This window comes from Cavia porcellus, unplaced genomic scaffold, assembly GCF_034190915.1.
Source record: "Cavia porcellus strain 051 isolate PalLab524CR breed Dunkin Hartley unplaced genomic scaffold, mCavPor4.1 scaffold_3, whole genome shotgun sequence".
Classification (NCBI taxonomy): domain Eukaryota; kingdom Metazoa; phylum Chordata; class Mammalia; order Rodentia; family Caviidae; genus Cavia; species Cavia porcellus.
The window spans coordinates 55,939,757-55,962,728 of record NW_026947486.1 but is presented as its reverse complement, the minus strand read 5'-3'; the positions used below and the strand labels follow the sequence as shown (position 1 = coordinate 55,962,728).

The 22,972-nt window shown below is 34.8% G+C and overlaps 1 protein-coding gene across 5 annotated transcripts in view; it reads right to left on the bottom strand.

The window, feature by feature from the left end:
• Diaph2 (diaphanous related formin 2) overlaps positions 1-22,972 on the bottom strand; it is an 875,814-nt gene that overhangs the window by 65,652 nt on the left and 787,190 nt on the right. The window contains exon 27 of one of the 5 annotated variants that reach the window (XM_063245546.1): positions 1-22,972. This exon is cut by the window's left edge and continues 27,211 nt beyond it; it is cut by the window's right edge and continues 87,713 nt beyond it. The exons of the other annotated variants lie outside the window; for them this stretch is intronic. The gene's annotated coding sequence lies outside the window, so the exon portion shown is untranslated. 5 annotated transcript variants of the gene reach the window in all.

Genomic DNA, 22,972 nt, shown 5'->3' with positions numbered 1-22,972 from the left:
TGAGAGGGGATCATGTCCTTGTAATATGATAGAGACAGTTTTGTATAAATTCATGTATTGTTTCTTGAGTTTAGTTTCTCATTCTCCATAGAGCCTCAAAACAGAATTACAGTCAATTAAGAAAAATGGGGAAAATTACATTTCATATTTGTGTTTTTAGATTTCAAATTGACATATATAGTGTGTGTTTGTATATATACACACACACTAAGATTTCATAACTTTTAACACTGAGAGCCAAAATTAAATAAAATAACCTGTTAAAGAATTTTATATATATCTCGATATCAAGTGAGTTTTAATGCAATTGAAAGTCATCTTGCTCCTTGTACATTATTGCTTTGAATCTGAATTATTCTGCTTTAAGAAAATAACATAGACTGGTATTACAGTTTAGATCTTGGGTGTCTCCTAAAAACTCACTTTTTTGGGAGATAAATGGGTCATGGGGAATATCATACATTAGTGGATTGGTTATTTTGCTGCTTTAAAAATATTTAAATATACATGCTAATTTGTTTTACTTATACAACTAATTTCTATTAGTTTAATGAAGAGAATTCTAATTTTGAACCTGCAAATATTTTTAGGAGTAGGCTTTCAGAAAATTTAATATATTTTTCAGATCAGTGTCAAGAAAAAGAGAGGGACTATAGTCAGTCAGAATTTAGTCACTCCTATACCCTTTGCAGAAAGTTGGGTCTTGTGCACAGACCCCTTTGGGAGATCTAATCATAACAGAAAAGTTTGACTACATTTTTTTTCAGATTATAATGCCTCAATGCCATTATTATGGTTAAGACATCTCAGAGAGTGGGAAAGATTGGACACACTCTGACCACTAACGGATTTTTTTGTCCGCTAATAGCTTTTTTTGGATATAATCAATGTACATGAAGTTATGCAACTTAATTTTTCATATTTATTTTTTATTGTGTTATGAAATCAGTTGTCTTAATGCAGTGAGCAAAGTGTTATTTGTTTTTAACTCTTCTTTTTAAATTTACTTGAACATTTAAAAAATGAAAATGTACCATTGGGTGCTGTAGTCCTAAAAATTGGGAGTCTACAGCAAGAGGGTTGCAAACTTGAGGCAGCCAAGATGAGCATTTTAGCGAGACATTGTTTCAAAACAAAAAATAAAAAGGACTGAGGATATAGCTCAGTGACAAGAGTGGTCCCTGGGTTCCATCACCAGTACCATACACAAAAAAGCCTGTGGGTTAGAAATGGATTTAAACTAAAGACATTTTGATTAAATGAAGTTGAAATTAATCTCAGTAGTACCATTGTACAGAGTCATCATGGAGACTTGAATTTGTGCATAAAGCAACTTTCTTTTCTCAAGATTTTAGAGGTGGATCAATTTAGATTGAAATCAACCACAAAGAAAAAAAGTCAATTATGTTTATTTTCACTTTTGACTTCATTTGAGAGGAGAGGGAGTTTTGGCTAGCATAGCGTCCTTTTCAATTTGTTTCAATATAATGTGCAGCATATACACCTGATTAATGAATTGATTAGCAATTTCTTTATTTTTTCCAGTACTGTTTTATCATCAAAGCTAGTGAATTCTTTAACGTAGCATTCTTCAACCACAATACTCCAAAAACTAAAAACAAGTTGGTGCTACTAAAAAGGATAAACAGAAATTGTTAAAAATGTTTAATTTTAAAATAGATTCCTAAGACGTCTCATACATATAAAACTGTATCTTTCATTTCTCTAAATGCTATAAATGTAAGAGATTATATAACTTTTAATATAATATACTAATTAAGATTATAACTTTATAATGGAGAAAATTTAAGGTTTTATAAACAATTCAGTAATCTTTAATCCATATTATGTGTAGAAATGACACAAATGAAATATTTGACAATACAGCCTAGGAAAGATATTGGATTTGATCTCTATTTATCACTCATTCACCCAACAAAGCAGCCCAAACTCCAATGACTTCACATACTAAACACTTATGTTGATTTTTATGTGTGAAGAATTTGAGCTTAGCATAGGCAGTGCATCTGACACAGATCTTTTCTACTTTACATTGAAGCTGTTGGCAAAGGCCTCTGCTTCATCTTTAAGTATAACCAGAGCTAAACCTTCAGATCTCGGATCTTTCACAGGGTTACTGACAGCTATGTGTTTGAGAACATAGGTGCCTTTGTGTACACTACTTATGTATCTTCAGAGTATTCATGAGAGAGACAGAGAAAGAGCACACAAGCTAGAAGGAAATCATGTTTTTTTGTAATCTAATCTCAAAAGCAACATCCCTTCAGTTTTTCCATATTCTACTGTTAGCATGAATACCAAGAGGAAAAAACACAGAAGGCCATTTTAAGAGCTGTTTACCATATTACTAATCTGTTAAAATGAAACCAATATCTCCACTTAAACATTATTGTAATATCACTTAAGTGGTGTGTGCCTCTTCCAGTCTGTCCTTCATATATCAGGTGTGATTCTGAAATTCTACTGCTCAAAAACATTTAATGGTCCCATACAACATAGAGAATGATGTTCAAGTTTCAAATCTTATTTTTGGTCTGCCAATACCTTACTTCTCATTCTACTTACACAAAACTACTGTTAAACACTATACATTTTCCCACCTTTCTGTTCTATGTATTAAGTATCTATTTTACAACACTTAACTTCCTTATCTTTCTATTCCATTTTAATTAATGAACTTTTTAAAAATTTTTAAATGTTTGTTGGTACTGGGAGTCAAACCTAAGAACTCATGTTTAACAGGCAGGAGCTTATGACACTGAGCTAAATCCCCAGCCCTAATTAATGAACTTAAACTACTCATTTAGGACACAATTCGAAAACTTTTTCAGCCATAAATGCTTCTGAGATACTCCTAACAAAATCTAACCCTTTCATCTACATGACCATATAAATTATTTTTTATCTCTAATTCAGAATTATAAATATATACAATAACAAAACTATTTGAATGGTTGCCTCCTACAATGAACAGTATACTCCTTGCAGAGATAGCAATCATGATTTACTCAGCTTATTTTTCCACCTTTTACACCAAGTATCACAATACCTTGTTTTTAATTTGGCAGCAAATACAAATATTTTAGGCTTAATTATTCTGCATAATTCAGAACTGTATTGAATCTCACTCAATCTGATGCATATTCTTGGTGACAATGTTTTCTGAGATTTCAGGGCATATGATTCTCAATCCAATATTTAAACATACTTGAAAAGTATACTGAATTTATTCAGAGACTGCATGAAACCAAAATGCTATAGAAAGAAGTAAATTATCATCAGTGCAGAAATTCCACAATATTTGAAGGTATTTATAACATAATATTCTCTGGCACAAATATAAAATGGTTAGTAGTCTTTTACTATATTTGTCATACTTCCACAATCTTCTATTTAAAATTAGCTGACAAAAATGTTGATAATTTTCACACCATTAAAATGTTTAAAGATTAGAATAACAGAACTTTTTAAGTTAAAAAGCTGACTCATATAATATTTTCAAAAAAACCAGTAATGCTAATGTGGCTTCTTATGGTCTATAATATATCTAAGTGCTTTAATAACAGGGGTGTTTATTCATAGAAAATTCCACATTATGCATTAAAAGCAAAAAAATGGTTCTGAGTTTTTAGAGAATAATTTTTTGTCTTTGTCTGTAAAATTCCACGGGTTGCATCCAGCCTTCCAGATGGGGAATCAAACTCATGACCTCATACTTGCCAGGAGACAACTGTGCTGCTGAACTACTTTATCTGGACCAATGAGAGGTTTTTAAGCTCATATTTTTAATGATACTTAGCTGCAGTTTTCTTGAAATCCTCATTTAGTGAATTCCTTGACAATCAGATTCCCTTGGTGTTACAAATGTTTAATTTATTCGGCATCTCCATTCCATATAAAACAATTATGCCATTTAGATAATGCTTTCCTTAAGAATGCATAAAATATTAGAATGGATACTTTGTTGTTCATATAAACTGTTTCCACTGAATTTGTCATCTACTGGGACCATACTCTTTTAATCATTTTGATAATTTTCAAATTTCTATTACACCTAATATTCATAATACTGATTAATAATAATCAGTATATCAGCAAATATCAAATTATATTTGTATACTCAGTTATTTTAAAATTATGAATCTAGATAATAGTGATATTGGGAATTACCTATTTTTTATCAAGTATAGAAACATTATGGTACTTTATATTTTCACAAACTTTCTACTAGTTTTAAGAATTTCAATTTCATATTATATCAAATTTAAATTTTTAAGTGAAGGGAACACAGGAAATTTCAATATTATTACAAATTTTCTATAAATTAGTAACTTTGCAAAATTAAAAAAAAATAGAAACAACAATGAGGTTTGGAAACCCAACTATCTACAAGAACTAACTAATTACTCTCTATGTATTAAACAAAACAGATAATAACAAACCTTCAAAGGGTCAATCTCAAGTCTCAAGGAATCCTCATTTTGGTATAAGTCAACTACCTGGTCTTGAGACTTTCAGTAAGTCAGTATATGGGAAGACTTCTGATGAGGAACAACTAATGTCTTCAGATGAGTCTCATTTTAAGTGAAGAGATGGAATATTTATCAGTTTAAGATTATTTCTATAATACATTAGTGACTTTTACTTTAGTTGTAGTCAATTAATATACTTTTTCCAATATGATCACAAGAGAAAATAGATTAAAGCTGTCTGTACCTCCGGATTGGGTGTTTATTTTTTCAATTTTGCTAACTTATTTCTAAATCTTTCCCATTCCTCATAGTTGCTTGCTGGCAGAGCCACTTCCTTTCATTCAAACAGCCAGTTTGCCCAGTGTAGGGAAAAGCCTCTTTCTGGGAATGACAGTGGGCTACAATACAATGTGGAATCAGATTTAGTGACACTTGAAATGTGGCCTAGACTAGAATGCAAAATGAAATGTAGAAGTTTTACAGCTCACCGAACTGCCTCTGCAGTCACTCTAAAAAATGTTCCAAACTGTTTGAGCTAACTTTTCAGAAATATTATTGTTGTAAAATCTGTGACACAAGTAACAGTTGTGCCAAATGTGGGTTTTAGTAAGACGTTTACCTATGCAAGTATTTAAGTATACTTCTGTGAAAAATGAAGTGGATAATAGTTGTCTTAATAGAAAAAAATCAATGTACCTAAGTAGTCATAAAATATAACTATCTATATATGAACATGCATTATGCAAGTACAAATAGATCTATATTGTGGCAAATGTGATCTAACCATTCTCGAAGTTCTGTTTTGGTATATATATAATATTTAAAAGTGCTGAGAAGTCTTTGTTTCTCAGAGTAAAGTCATACATTTCATATGACATCTAGCAAATTATATATCATATGTAATTTCTTTTTTAAATTTTTTTTCATTTTAAAGAGGGTAAAATTAAACATAACAATACAGAACACAACAGATCATGGAGAAAACAATTTAAGAAACACAGATTTCAAAGCAAGACCAGTAGAGATCTTCACTGTCTATCATATTGTCTCTTGTTTTCTTCCAAGTAGTTGTCCATATCTTCACACACATTGAATACATACTGAGCAGTATAGTACTAAACTGATCAGAACAGGATGATGAAGGTATTTTAGGTTTTCAAGACCAGACAACAGGGAAGTCAACAATGGCTGCCATAATGTCTCTCAAAATAGCTGTCCATATCTTTACTTATGTTGAAGTTAAACAAAAGAAAATAGACTAATATTACTCTGAACAGAGAATAATAGTATTGCTAGATTTTATATCATAATGCTACAGAATTAGCATATATAATGTTATTATCTCTTCTTTAGAGTATCTGTTCATTATGTCATGCATTACATAATCTGCTCTTGTAAACTGTTTAGAAGTTGTACACATGCGTGAATCTTTACATGTACACCTTTCTGTATTATAGGGAAAAACCGATCAAAACAAGACAACAAAACAATTTCCTAGAAAAACATGAAACAAAAAAGACATATACAACTGCAATACTAGGTGATCTACAGTAGTTACTATAATGTCTCTTGTTATTTTCCATAGAACTGTCTATATCAATCAGGCATAATTGAAAATAGCAATACATAGCAATATTAATAGAAACACAACATTGGAGACATTGTAGGACTTCAAAAGCAGTTAATAATCAAACCAGAATGGGTATCCTATTGCATTTTGTCATCTTCAGAGTAGTTGCCTCTATTCTTAGGCTTGATACTATCAAGCATACCAAATTCGAATAAAATCAGTCAAGACAAAACAGCAATCTAACAAACCAGCTTCAAATAAGATCAGTCATAGTAAGACAGTGTAAGTGATACAGGGCTTCAGTTTAATAGGAAATTAAGGATAGTTACCATAGTATATCCTGCTATTTTTGGGATAGCGGTCTGTGTCCTCAAATCTAGTATGAGAAGACAAACTGAGACAAAATAAAATCAAACTACACAGAGTGATAAGACTAATGTGGCTTTTAAATCCTATTATACCATTAACAATGTCCTCTGCCTTCTTTTTTTTTAGACAATTCCTCCCCTTTCCCTTTCTCAGGGTGCTTTGTACATTTTGGGTCCCACTAACTCCTTTAGTTTTTAGATTAGGGGGGGTGTCATGGTTTATGTCTGTGTCCCCCAGGCCTCATGAGTTTGCATTGTGCATTTGTGATTGTTTCATTGTCTAGTGCTTGGATTGATGGTGTCAGTGCTACACCCACATAGGGGTGGAGCCAGGATATGATGTAATGGCAGGAAGAAGGTGTATCTTGCTCTTTGCTGGTTCCTACTTGCTGTTTGCAGCCGGCATGAACTGTGGCCCAGCCATGCCCACCTGCCTTGGAGCCAACTGAGTATGGACTGAAACCTCCAAAAACTGTAAGAAATAAACCTTTCCTTTCCCAACTTTGGGCTTCAGGTATTTTGTCTCAGCAATGAGTAAAACGTAACTAAGACAGGGTGCAACCTATTATCTACCTAAATGGTGCTGACCCTTTTCACCCCTGAGCTTGATCTTAAGCTGTATTCCTTTACCTAATAAAGCCTCAAGCTTTTCCTTCCTTATCTTGAGTAGTTCCCCACTGCACAAAAGTGTCATGACTTTCCAACCTATCTGCAGCTGCTGGACGAGCTGCTCCTATTTCTGATTCCCTGTCATATAGAGCATCGTTTTCTTATCTTTGACTTCCAGGTTCATTAATCCTCTTTCAGGGGTTAATTATATTTCCTATTCAGAGCATCTTGATGGACCCTATCTTTTGATCTACTCTGCCTATGTTTCTTTTTGTTAGTGTATTGTGGCCATCTATGTTAGAGATTATAGCCAACCTTCACTGCCTCATGTCTACTATGCTATTTTTCTTCTGTTGATTGTCTACTTTTTTCCTTCATTCCACTGTCTGCCCCATTCATTGAGGCTTCTCTGCCACTGTTGCTGGAATCCTAGTATTTTTTTTCTCTCTCTCTCTCTAGAATGTCCTTCAGTATTTTTTGTAGGGTTGGATTGGTGGTCACAAACTCCCACAGTTCCTCTTTGTCATGGAAACATCTTGTTTCTCCATTAATTTTGAGAGACAGTTATTCAGGGTACATCAATCTGGACTGGAGGTTATTTTCTTTCAGGGCTTGGAATACTTTCCTCCAAGCTCTTCTTGATTTGATAGTCTGTGTCGAGAAGTCTGTCATGATTTTGATGGGTTTTCCTTTATAGGTGATCTGTTTCTTTGCTCTGACTGTTTTTAATATTTTGTTATTGTGATGAATTTCTGGAATCTTGATTAATTCATTTGTGTTTACTCCTGCTTCTTTGTTCATGTTTTTTTTAATTAAATTATAGATCCTCTTGTTGTCTTCTAGCCTTTGTATTGTTACTTCCTGGTTCCTTGTTATTTTTAAGAGGTCTTTTCTTTCACAGTCACACATTGCAAATCTATCTTCAAGTTTTGAAAGCCTAACTTTAGCTTCTGTCAAGGCATTTTGCCAGCTTTCAATGGGGTTTTAAATTTCCTGGTAATCTCTTTGGATCTATTTCATGTATTCTAGATTTTGTTTATATTCGTCATCAATGGTTTCTCTCCTTTTTCTGGTTCCTCTGTTCTTCCATCTGTGTCTTCTTGAGAGGGGCTTAGCAATTCTTTTATTAATCTTTTTATATCTTGCCTCACTCAAATTAGAATTTCAGTTTTAAGTTCGTCTATGAGATCATGAAAATATTTCTTTATTTCTGCTGATGCTGTGGCCAATATTGCATGATTGCTGCCTTTGATCTCTTCTGTATTTACCTCTCCTGGACTTATTTTCCCTGGGTCAGTGGTTGGAGGCTTTTTCTTGTTTCCTTTTCTTGTCATGTTTCTGGTTTCTTTCAGACAGATGTATGGTGGAGGTCTCAGGCCCTTTTTGTATTGCTTATGGTTTTTCTGAAACTGCTGTCTAGGGGATTGCTGCCCTCTCCAGTTTACTGTTATTTGAGGTACATATAGGGACAATGTGGGCTGGTCCCTCCCCGCTGAGCCAGTCAACTTGCCAGTGTCATCAGCATGTTAGTCTGTGCCTTGTGGATGTCACAGGTTTGGATCAGTTTTATCCCTGGCTATTGGGTCCCAAGCAGATCCCACCCATCCTCTTTGGGCCAGGGGTGGCTGACTGATGCCACTGTGGTTCCAGTTTTAGGCCCATCCTGCCCAACTCCAATATGTTGTCCCCAGTCAGTTTCCCCTTTCACTGGACCCAATTCCTAGTACTCCCCACAGGTTAATGCAGCTCTCCCAGTTGGTTCTGCTCTCCATTGTGCCGCATCCTCCCGCCAAGGGCCCTGGGCTCACCAACTCCTGATTTTGGCAACTGTGACTTTAGCGCAACTTTGAGTCATCTTACTCCAAGGCATACCCAGCGCAGCACAGGCCGGGCCCAAGTGAGAGTATCTTGTCCCAGCCTTTCATCCACATTTTTCCTTCTTTCTTCTTTTTTTCTTTTTCTTTCTCCTCAGTTTTTTCCTGTGTTGTAAGAATCCTGCTCCTTTCATCTGGTCTTTTCCACAGTGTTAAATTCTAGTGTCTGAATTGTTTTTCTCAGTGAGGCTCTCTGACCTGCTACGCTGCCATCTTCCTAAAGTCTATCATACATAATTTCAAAATGAAATTAATCTAAAGTAATAGCACAATGACAAAGAAGCCTTTCATAAGATAAAACAAGTTTTAAAATTCTAGAGTTTTCATTACAAGTAATTATAAATCTAATTTAGACCCTTAACATATATTTCTTTCAATGGTTAAATATATTAGAACAACTATTATTCCAAATGGTGATGACTAATAAATTGTAATAATCAACTCCCTGAACATTGGGTGGTAATATTATATTGAGCAGTCTATGTGATAAAACAATTTGTTTTGCCTAACTCTAAAAATTTATTTCAATAAGACATTGTTGGTGTATACATGAATATATGCATACTTATAACAGACAAATACTGTGTGTACATACTTTTTTGTTGTCACTCTGAAAGACATTCTAATTGTGATCTATTCTATGTCTGTAAAGATTCAGGTAGCAGAACAGATTTTACTACAGTATATACTACTTTTAAAAATCATCTGGGATTTATGATGGCACAGTAGGTCTCACTACATGTACAGGTTTCCTCCTTCCAATCTATAAATATTATAATTATTCCCACTACTAGAATTTAAAAAGAAGAAAAGAGAAAAACAGAAAGTAAAGGAAAACAAAATGCAAAATGGAAAAGGAATGCAAGCTGATAAAGAATGAAGAGAACACAGAACAGGGAAAGGGGGAAGAGAATGGGGAAAACAGAAGTGAAGGGAAATATTTACATTGTTAAAGCCTGTGAAAACTCATTTGTAATAGGTACTCTGACCATGGAATGAATGACAGTCATTAGGCAAACTAAAAATTCTTCAGTTTTAGTCACATCTAATTATGTTACCTTACAAATATGTAATGTAAATTGTCTTAATTCAAAAAATAATACTAAATGCCATTGGATAGCTCTGTGTTAAAAAGAATAAAAACTTATATGAATTTAAAAGAAATGCTAATATTTATTTTACCTTTTGGAGATTTTTTTGATATTCATACAATCAAGTATACTCTTGCCTCATCCCTACACTCTCCTTGAGTGCACCTTCCTCTGGCCCACTCTTATGCCTCTATTCCAATCATTGGCTTCAGATGTCTTATTCAAAATTGGAAATAAAATCAACTCAACAACACCAGTTCAGATATGACAAATAATAACTAATTCCATAGTTTTCACTAGTCAGCAGTTTCTATGATTCCATCTTCATGTAGCTACTCCTGCTATACCTGTTCTCTAGTGTCAAAAGTCCTATCTTGCTTCAGAATCCTTCCACTTTGATTTAGCTCTCAGCCTCTTCCAGTCCTACCCTCTTTCCATTGTCAGCCTAGAGTCCATGGTAGATCTGTTGCTTTGTTGCAGGCACTGGTGACTTGATAACTCCACAACCATTATCAAGTCCTTTCTCTCTTGTCTGTAGATGTGACGTATCTAAATATCCTGTTTATTAAGCTTTTTTTTCAGCTACACATATAACATAGTTTTTGCCAGTGATATGTAACTGAAATTTTTCTTGGTAAAATAACACATTCACTTGGCATTTCCCCCACTCTCCTTTCTTCCTGCTTTGAATGCAGATATGATGCCTAAACCTATGGCAGCTATCTCATGACCATGAAAGAAAAGTAAAAGAATGAGATACAGCTCTAAAATAATCGAACCACTGAACTAAAGAGAGGAACCACCTATTTCAACATTCCATTAGAATAATTAATATTTCTTAAGTGGCCCTAAATTAGTTTAGTTATTACTTCCAACCAAAGGCATTTGATTCCCTGTCTTTTTAAACCGTCCATTTTTATTCTACATTTTATTTCTCTGAAACTTTCACAGTAAAACTTTAAGTATTAATAAACCCAATGGTGCAACTGAACATTATATGTCTACCCAAGTATTATTAGTGGAAATTACAGAGCCATAAAGATTGATGACACTATATATTCATGGACCACTGTTTTAATGAACCCCATCATGTTTCTATACTCACTTTCCTAATTTGTTTCAAAATCTATATCCTTATATCAGCATGTCTTCTATACTCACAACTCCAGTGAAAGTGCACCCAAAGTCACCAACTGAGCTGTAAAATCCAAAGGACTTCTCAGTACTAAACTTCCTAGTTACTACATGAAAAAGACCTCTCTGGAACAAGTATTGTATCAACTACTCCCTCCTTACTTAGATAAGTTTTCAGTACTCTTATGCCACTATATTCTTACTTCTGAGTATCCTTTAACTTTAAATTCTATGATAATGTCTATATTTGGATCATCTATAGACCTACATTGCCTGAGTTTTTCCTTGGTTCACTTTCTTCACCAGATTATTACTGTTGATTGAATACAAATATTTTATCTGAAAAACTGTAAAGACTGGATGATACTTTCCCTTAGAAAGGGCTCATTCTATCATTTATAGGTAGCTAGAGTAGAAGTGGAGAGTCTAATCAAGGAGGGGAAAAATGCAGGGTTGAGTTGTATACTTCTAAAAGTTCAATCTGAATCTGGATTACCCCATTGTATAGAATGGGCTCTCTAGGGGCCCCAACCGAAATTCTGGTGTAGTTCTTGGGGTTGCTCCTGTGCACATGGTTCTAAACATTAAATTGTGTTTCTTCAATAATTTGAGGCTGGGAAAAACCCCATTTTACTTTACAGTCACTTCCTGTTTGGCCAGTTAAACATTCTCATGATACAGGCAGCTTAAGAATTTGGCAACAACTTAAGGGTAAAAACTAATGAGTGCCAAGTTTATTTCTCTCCTCCTTCCTTTTCTTCAGCATTTTGTCCCATTAAGGGCTAACTACTCGCACAGACTTCATTTTTTTTTTTTTTAATTTTCAAGAGGGTAAAATTAAACATAACAAAACAGATCATAAGGAAACACTTTTAAGAAAAACAGATTATAAAGCAAGATCACTGGAGATCTTCACTGTCTATCATATTGTCTCTTGTTTTCTTCCAAATAGTTGTCCACAACTTCACACTCACTGAATACATATTGAACATTATAGTACTAAACTAATCAGAACAGGATGATGAAGGCTTTTTAGGTCTTCAAGACCAGACATTAGGGAAGTAAAAAATGGCTGCTATGATGCCTCTCTTTCTCTTTGAAGTAGCTGTCCATATCTTTATGTATGCTGAAATTAAACATAAGAGACTAGACTAACATCACTCTGAACAGTGAATAATAGTATTACTAGACTTCATTTTTTTTTTCTTTGCTTCCAGCTCCATGAAATAGCTGAAACCTCTAGTGACTTCTCTGTGTCATTCACCAGGAATTTGAAAATACTTCAAAGGAAAACATACTTCACTTTTCTGTCACACTCCTTATTTGGAATTTTTAACTTCTGGAGCCTTGGCCACTTTCCAATGCCTTGGAACAAATGTGATATCTTTTATCTGGATTATGTAGATGTGCCTGATACAGCACTGTTTTGTCACAAGTTATAACATCACTAACAGAAGTAGAAATCTCTCTTACTTTTCTTCCTAGACTTCTAGGCTTGTTGCCATGTTGTTGAGTCTTAAAATATTATTTCTCTTGCTAGGAATATTTGCCTCTCAGTTTACTATTTTTTTACAGTTTCATTCCTACACATCTTTCGGTATCAGTTTAGACTGTTGTAGGAAGTATTTCTATGCTTCCTTCCTTTCTTTCTATTCCTTGATACAGAGTCTTACTACATTTCTCAGGCTGACCTTGAAATTGTGATCCTCCTGCTTCAGCCCCCAAAGTAGCTGGGACTGCAGGCACATGCCAAAATATCCAGTTAGTCCTCAAGTTACTTCAGTGAATATTGTATGTATGCCCTTAAAGTACCCCACATTAACGCTTTTCACAACTGATTATAACTTTCTGTCTACCTATCTGTATAATTGCCCCACATTCTGTAAAACATATTAGGAAGATAAACAATATCATGTTTATTATTGTATATCCAGTACTACTTCTTCTGTGTCTCTAAGCACTCAGCAAAGTGCTTAGCACATAGCACAATAAAAAACTGTTGAATGAATGTTTGGCAGTCAGTCAGTGAACAACAAGAGCACTATGTAGCTTATTGTCTTTCCTGTCTTTTTCTTCCTTTTCTGATACAGATGCTCTGAGGAGCTCCTCATTTCCTTTTCTTACTGACAGCTCAATCAATGTGATCTTAAAACATTTATCACTGGTGTGTAATTTTGGAAACACACTCATGTAAAATTCAATCTCAATAAAATATGACTGAAAATGAAAATAGTTGCTGAATTCTTTTTAAGGACACCAAAGGAAGATTCCATTTATAATGTGTGACAAAACTAAAAGCATTTTTTCTATATTGCTCTCTGATTCAACCTTTCACACCTGTCTTAAAGCAGCATGCTCTCAACATTTTCTTTCCTAGTCCTAATATATCGCATATGACTGGGTAAAAGGAGCAAATACATAATCCTCTTCCTACTTAAGCTCATGCAAGCTCTGCTGCTTACTCTTTCCTCCCTATACCATCTCTTTAAGGTGGCTTGACTTAGCTTCTTCAATTTATTGCACTTTTCAATTTATATATACAAACACAGGGTGGTCTGAGAACTAAGCAAAAAAGGACTCCTTTTCCTTTAGAATGGTGGTACTTGCCCAATGCTTAACTATATAGTTTATTTTGTTATCTTTCACATTTGCATAGAAGCCCTTACTTTTCAAAAGTTTTCTCTGGCACCATATGAATGTATCATCATCATCATCCTTCTTTGTTTTACCTTGGTGATTACCTAAAAACCGACCTCAATATTAGTTTAGTAGTCCCACAATAAAGCCCTTTTTACTAAAAAAAGGGAAGTGTAAGCTCACAAGTTTCAAAAATTAGTCAGATTTGATAAAGAACATGTGCCATTTAAAAATTTTAAGAATGTTCATGAATCCCACGAGATATCACAGTCTCTTTCTTTAACTTCATCCTCTTACAATGAAACCTGTTTTTTCTCAGTCACTCACTCAAGGCAAAATTTTTTAAATTTTCTTATTCAATATTATCACTTTTGTGTCAGTAGTGGTAGTATCACAAATGTGTTTCACTGCAAATGTACAGTATTTCAGTGTCCTTTTTGGCTGCCCTATGGAACCTCAACCACTTACAACATAATTGCAGTGGGAAAATGCATTCCAGCTTCCAAACAACTGCCACTCAAATGAAGCTTTCCTATGTGAGTACTCCGGATTCAAACAGTAATATGCTCTACATTTGTCAATAAGCCAGGAGTAAGATAAGGACTACATATGCTTGAAAAAACAAATTCTAGTATGTTGCTCTTAATCAGGAGGAAAACATACAAGAATGACGAGGTTCCATGACTGGAATTTTCTTCCTTGTCTTCAGTTTTATCCCTCCAATCTGCCAAACTGAATTTATGTAATCCTAAAGAAAATTCCGTTGATAAAACAGATGCTCTATTTTAATCTTTTTAGAATAATTTCAACACATAAGACACCAGTTAAGTATTCAGGTTACAGAAACCTCACAATAGATATAGTAATCACAGGTTTTGGAATCAAGTAGATGTACTGGGGTAGATGCTTTCTTTTAAAAATTCTATATATTGCATTTAAAATTTTTGTTTTGCTAGCAATGGACTTAATCAACATGTACTATGCCACTACCTTATAGGATTAGTTAGACTGTAGAAAAGGAAATGAGCAGTGGCTATTCTTAGGGTGAAAGTTGCAGACAGGTGCAACCGAAGACTGGAAAGAGAGTGAGGATTATTGTTACCTATAGTGCTAAAATGGCTGACAGTAGAGTCATAGTGGGGTTGCAACAGAAATGAGACTAAGAGGGAAAAGTTGAATGGGATGAAGGGTTGTAGAACACTACAAATAAAAGTATAAAATACAGTAGGTGTTATAGACTAGGAGAGGTGGAAAGATAAGTGACTGTGTTTAAATAAGAGGATTTTAGAATATCTAGAGGGTAGACAGTTTCAAGACATAACAGAATCTAAATGAGATCTAAATGGAGATCCCTGGATCTAGGGAAGCTAGAATGCCATTTAGGAAGGCTGCTGAAGCTGTCTTGACAAAGGATGGTAAGAGACAAGATTAGGAGAAGGATAAGAAGGTACAAAGGTAACTCAATCAAGAAATACTGAGGTAAGGAAATAGGATATGGAGATTATGGGATAGGGGGTTTACAGAACACAAGGAGACAGTTCATACCTACTTCCCAGCTATGGGGACTGGCAGGATGGTGGCACTACTTGTGAGGAATAAAAAAAGGAAGCAACTGCTGAGGGGAAAAAAACAGAGCTAAGATATTCAACATGTTGAACTTAAGATGTCTGTGAGACATCTAGCTAGAATTTTCCAGTAGGCACTTGTTTATATAAGTCTAAATTTCCAGGGAGAACTGTAGGTTATGACTACTGACTTAGTTTTATGTATTAATTTTAAAAACACATGAGTAGGTAAGGTCCCACTGAGACAGAAAGTCCATGTGCAGTAACAGGAGTAGGGCTGAGGGTAGAACCTTGGTGAACAAGAGCATTTAAAGTGTAAAGGGAAAAGGAAATATCAGTGATGAGGAGAAATGAGAAGATATCAGAGAAATCAGAAAAGCACGGTATCACAGAAACAACACTGACATTTGAGTTTGTGCAAAAATCTACAAATGACTTTTAAGATGACAGAGATTCCTGTATTTTTTTAAAAAATTAATAAGTTTGCTCTCTGTCAACTGGGGACTAGCGTGTGGTTTCCTGCCAGGTCCAGCAAGTGGGGCCTAGGCAAGAAATCCCGGCCGGGGTCTGGGGGAGCTCTCTTCATTGCTTGGGGATCTGCCTGCAACTTCCTGCCAGGACCAGAGAGTTGGGTAGGCACAGAATCCTGCCCCAGTCTAGGGGAACTCTCTTTGTCACCTGGGGACCAGCGTGCGGTTTCCTGCTGGGACCAGTGAGGGGGGCCTAGGCACAGAATTCTGCCCCTGGAATCCTGCCCCAGTCTGAGGGAACTCTCTTTGTCCCCTGGGGACCAGCACGCAGTTTCCTGCTGGGCCCAGCCAGTCCGGCCTAGGCACGGAATCCCGTCCCAGTCTCAGGGAACACTCTTCCTCACCTGAATGGCCAGGCCACAGTTCCCTGTGGGCTAAGCCAGTCAGGCCTAGACACAGTCTGGGGGAACACTCTCTCTCATTTGGAACAACACTTGAAGCTCGAAAATATAGGAAAATGACAAAACGAAAGACCAAAATGCAACATCAAACATCCAGCCCATCCCAAGAAAGCCTAGGAACCACATGCATAGAAGAAAACACATTCCACATACCTGAAATACCTGACATAATAGTAACTAAAATAAAGAAGTAACTCTGGGAAACCTTAAAGGAATTCAAACTACAAATAATCTAAGAAATGATAAAAGAAATGAAGGAGATGCTGAACATAATGAAAGAAGACAAAGTTAAAAATTGGAGGACCTAAACAAAAAGATAGAATCCCTGGATGAACGATATAAGAAACAAACAGAATACGTAAAGCAGATACAAAGAGATATACAGGACATCAAAAACTCCACTGAAAGTTGTAAAAACTGCCTCAATGAATGTGAAGATAGAATCTCAGACCTCGAAGACAAGACTGCAGCTAGCGAACAGGAAAGGAAACATCTTTTAAAAATAACAAGAAATCAGGAAATAACAATTCGACACCTGCAAGACGATGCAAAGCAGAACAACATAAGGTTGATAGGGATAAATGAAAAAGAAGGGGACAACATAAAGGATGTCAAGAGGATATTTAGAGAAGTAATAGCTGAAAATTTCCCAAACACAAGATTAGAAATTGATATCAAGATCAATGAAGCATATAGAACTCCAAATATCCATAAGCAAAATAAATCTACACTCAGACATATAAAAATGAACATCCCAGAAATTGAACAAAAGAATAGAATATTAAAAGCTGTCAGAGAGAAAAGACAGATCACCTACAAAGGAAAACCTATCAGAATCACAGCAAACTTCTCAGCACGGACAGTAAAGTCAAGAAGAGCATGGAGTGAAGCATTTCAGATCCTAAAGGAAAATGATTTCCAACCGAGGCTGACATACCCTGCAAAACTGTCGTTCACAATTGATGGAGAAATAAGATACTTCCATGACAAACAACAGCTGAAAAACTTCATGATCACCAAGCCAACCCTGCAAAGAATACTGAAAGACAGCCTAGATACATTTAGGAAAAAACCACTAAACAAAGCAGACAATTAAACAGAGCGGAAAGATAAAGATGCAACAGCAAAACAATAACATGTCAACAACAAACCACTATATAACAGTTCTAATCATTAATGTAAATGGTCTCAATGCACCAATTAAAAGAAACAGACTGACAGAATGGATCAAGAAACAGAATCCAACTATATGCTGTCTACAAGAAACCCATCTAACCCAAAAGGATACTCACAGACTAAAAGTCAAAGGATGGAAAACAATACTTCATGCAACAGGAACCCCCCCAAAAAGTGGGGGTAGCTATTCTGCTTTAAGTTAATCTGAATTTCAAACCGATAATGATCAGAAGGGATAAAGAAGGACAATACATACTGGTTAGGGGAAAACTTCAAGAGGAAGAGATAACTATCTTAAATATATATGCACCAAACTCCAGAGCACCCTGTTATATAAAACAAGTACTAACACAAATGAAAAACCAAATTAGCAGTAACACAATTCTAACAGGAGATCTTAACACACCATTGACACCAATGGACAGATCAACCAGACAGAAAATCAACAAAGAAATAAAAGAACTGAATTGTACCTATGAATCATTTGGACTTAATAGACATATACAGAGTATATCACGCAACAACAACAGAATACACATTCTTCTCAGCAGCAAATGGGTCATTCTCTAAAATAGACGATATATCAATTCACAGAACACATTTAAATAAATGCAAAAGGGTCAAAATTATCCCTTGCATGCTACCGGACCATAGTGCTATGAAACTAGAAATTAATGATAAACGATACTGCAAAAATCCCGCAAACACATGGAAACTGAATAACACACTCTTGAATAATCAGTGGGTCACAAAGGAAATTAAAGAAGAAATTAAACAATACCTACAAACAAATGAAAACAGAAATACAATTTACCAGAATCTGTGGGATGCAATGAAAGCTGTCCACAGAGGAAAATTTAGTGCACTGATATCATACTAAAATGGCCAAAAATTGAAGGCCTTTACTTTAAAATAAGGCACAAGACCAGGATGTCCCTTATCACCACTCCTATTTAACATAGTACTGGAAATACTGGCCAGAGCAATTAGACAAGACAGAGAAATAAAAGGCGTAAAGACAGGAAAAGAAGAAGTTAAACTGTCATTATTTGCAGACGACATGATACTCTATAAAGAATATCTCCAAAATTCCATTGAAAGACTCCTAGATAAAATAAATAAATTCAGTAATGTAGCTGGATACAGAATCAGTACTCAAAAATCAATAGCATTCCAAAACACTAACAACAAAGTCACAGAGAGAGAAATAAGAGAGGCAACAACCTTCACACTAGCAACCAAAAAAATGAAATATTTAGGAATCACTCTCACGAAAGAAGTGAAAGACCTATTCAGGGAAAATTATCATACACTAAAAATGAAATTGAAGATGATATCAGAAAATGGAAAGACATCCCTTGCTCATGGATAGGAAGAATGAATATTGTGAAAATGGCCATTCTCCCAAAACTTTTATACAGATTCAATGCAATCCCGATAAAAATACCATCAACATACCTTATAGAACCCGAGAAATCACTCCTAAAATTCATCTGGAGTTAGAAGAGACCTAGAATAGCAAGGACAGTTCTAAGCAGCAAAGGCAAGGCAGGAGGTATCACAATCCCTGATTTGAAGTTATACTACAAGGCAACTGTAGTAAAATCAACATGGTAGTGGAACCAAAACAGAGCCGAAGATGAGTGGAATAGATTAGAAGATACAAACACAACTACAAACACACTCAACTACCTTATTTTGATAAAGGGGGCAAGCATGTTCACTGGAAGAATGACAGTCTCTTTAATAAATGGTGTTGGAAAAACTGGCTCTCCATATGCTGAAAACTAAAACTAGAACCATGCCTATCACCATGTACCAAAATAAAATCTAAATGGATCAAAGATCTTAATATTAAAACAGAAACACTAAATCTATTGGAAGACAAAGTGGGTAAAAAACTTGAAGACATAGGAGTAGGGAAAGAATTCATGAATAGGACTCAAACCACATGGGAAATACTTCCCAGTGTCAAAACCTGGGATCGCCTGTTAAACATATAAAGAATTAAAACAAATCAGACACCCAAAATTCAAAGACCCAATCCAAAAATGGGCATCTGAGATAAATAAACAATTTTCAGATAAAGAAATTCAAATGGCAAATAAATACATGAAAATATGTTCGCCATCACTGGTCATTAGAGAAATGCAAATTAAAACCACACTGAGATTTCATCTCACTCCTGAAAGAATGGCCAAGATCAAGAAAACCAGTAACAACAAATGCTGGAGAGGCTGTGGGAAAAAACGAACTGTCCTACACTGTTGGTGGGAGTGTAGACTAGTACAACCATTGTGGAGGTCAGTCTGGAGATTTCCCAAAAAGCTGGTACTGGAAGCCCCATTTGACCCAGCTATTCCACTTCTAGACATATTCCCAGAAGAAGTGAAAGCATCATACCACAGTGATATATGTGCACCCATGTTTATAACAGCACAATTTGTAATAGCCAGATCTTGGAAACAACCTAAGTGTCCATCAACTGAGGAATGGATAAAAAAGTTGTGCTATAAAGAATGATCACATTGAGATATTGATAAATAAATGGACGCAGCTTGAGACCATACTCATAAGTGAAATAAATCAAACTCACATGTATAAATACCGAATAGTTTCCCTAGTGTAAGAAATGATAAGAATACATAAAAGTATGTGGTAATCATGATTTCCAATCATATTGGTTTGATTCCATATAATGTTATCACTCATTAATTGCAATGGTTTTAACCTGGGTTGTTCAATTTTAGTATCGGTGATAGTATGAATACTTATTCTGAAGAAAACAACACATCATAACAGCTAGTGCTGATTTAATATCATTTTGTTTTGAAGTCCCATCAAGCTGTTATATACCTGTTTCCACTGGTTTTAACATGTGGTATCTTACTATATGGGATAGTATAATCAAAATTTTTTATAGACAAAGAGATAATATAGAAACCATTGTTCGTTTCTGTTAACTGATTCTAAATACCCTGTAATTTCTTCATTCTCTTGAATAGCTTCAGACTGACTTCATATGCTTGATGCTATAGTATATGAAGTTATACTCAAATAATTCAAGGAAGGAGGCACTATGGTGACTAGTATTATGTTAGATTATCTGGGGGTGAAACACAATGATGCTTAAATTGTTCGGTTCTGACCTGTGTTGTTCTAATACAATGTCCTCTTTTACCTCAACCCCACCCTTTTTAAAAATTAATCTATTTTTTTCTTACTTTTTTTTTTAATTAAGGGAAAATTAAATTAAAAAATAGCGGGATATATTATAGTAACTTTTTTGTTTTCCTGTTAACCTGATATGATCCCCAGTATTGCTCTCCCCATCTTGTTCTGTCAGATTTTACTATATTCTATTTTGTTTGATAGTATCAAGTTTGAGGGTATAGGCAACTACTTTGAAGGCAATAAGATTCACTAAGATGCCCATTGTGGTTTGACTATTATCTTGTTTTGAAATCCTGTAAGGTCTCCAGTGTAGGTTTTATTGGTCTTGTTCTGTACTGTTTTGATCAATTCTATTATACCTGATGATATAGGCAACTTTTAAAAAAAATAGCAAGAGGCACAATGGTAACCACTTTGGATCACCTGATATTCTATTTTTACATCATGTACTATGCCCATCCTTTTGTTCTAACCGACTCTGTTTTGTTTAGCCACATTAGGTTTTATTCTCTGCAAAAAAAAATAATAATAAGAATTGTGGGAGCAAAAAACCCCCAAAAGTGTAATTGTTATTAAAAAGAGAGGAAGGGAAGGTGGCCTAGGGATATAACTGCATGTATGTTTGAGTGTGTAGGATGGAAATCCATATTACTGAACTTTTGTTGGATCATTGATTGGCACTGTCTGCAATCTCATTGTATGAATGTTCCCTTTATATGCTTTAATTTTATAATTTGGACAACTATTTCAAAGCTGACAATATGTAACCTACTCACTAGTGATATCTTGCTGTATTTTTTCCTTGAAATTCTGTACTATTTGTACCCTTTTACTGTTTTGTTTTTTTTAAATTTTATTTCCTTTCTTTTCTCTTTAAATAAAAAAACGTTTATTAGTACAGTTTAGATATACATAATGATCACATTCATCATACAGAACTTGTAACTGTACATGACATGTCTTAGTTCCTTTTTATTCCCCCCACTCCCCTGCCTTCCCTTTAGCCCTTCTTTTCCTCCTTATTTAAAGGTTTGTTTTCATTTTATACTTTTTTCTCATTTTTTTCTTTTCCTTTCTTTCCTCCCTCAATTCGCTTTTCATATTAAATGATGCCTTCTTATTTCACAATATCTGTTATATATTTTGGTTCTTATTTACACTTTTAGCTTCTCACATCAGAGAAACAATGTAATATTAACATATGTGTGTCCAATTTATTTCATTTAAGAGTATGATCTCAAAGTCCATCCATTTAGTCATAAATGCCTCATTTATCCTTTTTTTATGGATGAGTAGTGCCCCACTATATAAAAAACATTTTTTATCAATTCATCAGTTGATGGGTATTTGGTTGTTTCCAACATTTAACTTTTACAAACCATGCTGCTATAAACATGGGTGTACACATATAATTGCAGTATTATACTTTTTATTCTTTGGGGTAGATACCAAACTACAGAGCTACTGTGATAAGATAACAGCATGTTACTGGCTAAAAACAAAACAAACAAAAAGACAAAAAAAAAAACCTAAGGATCAGAAGAATAGAATAGAAGATGCAGAAACAATTCCAAACATACTCAGCCACCAGATCTTTGACAAAGGGGCCACACATGCTCACTGGAAGAAAGATAGCCACTTTAATAAATCATGCTGGAAAAACTGGCTTTCTATATGTTCAAGACTAAAACTAGACTCATGTCAATCACCATGCATTAAACTAACATTAAAATGGATTAAAAATCTAAATATTAAAACAGAAACACTAAATCTGCTGGAAGAGCTCTTGAGGGCATAGTTATAGGCAAAGATTTCATGAACAAAATTCCAGTGGTATGGGAAACACTACAAAGAATTAACAGCTGGGATCTCATCTTATTAAAAAAGGATTTGTACAGCAAAAGAAACCACTAACATAGTGAACAGATAACCCACAGAGTGGGAAAATCTTAGCCAATTTTTCTTCAGACAAAGCACTAATAATATATAGAACATATAAAGAACTGAAAAAACAATCAGACACCCTAAGTGCAAAAGCTCAATCCATAAGTGGGCATCTGAAATGAAGAGATACTTCTAAGAAGAAGTGCAAGTGGTAAATAAATACAATGAAAGAATGTTCACATCAGTAATCATTCAATAGATGCAAATTAAAAAAATGTTGAGATTCCATCTCACTCCAGAAAAAAATGGCTATTATCAAGAAATCAACCAAAATAACCGCAAAAAAACAAATAAAGAAATCAACCAATAAGAAATGTTGGTGAGGCTCTGGGGAAAAAGGAACATTTTTCTCTGCTTTTGTTGAGACTGTAGACTGGTGCAACTACTGTGGAAATCAGCATGGAAA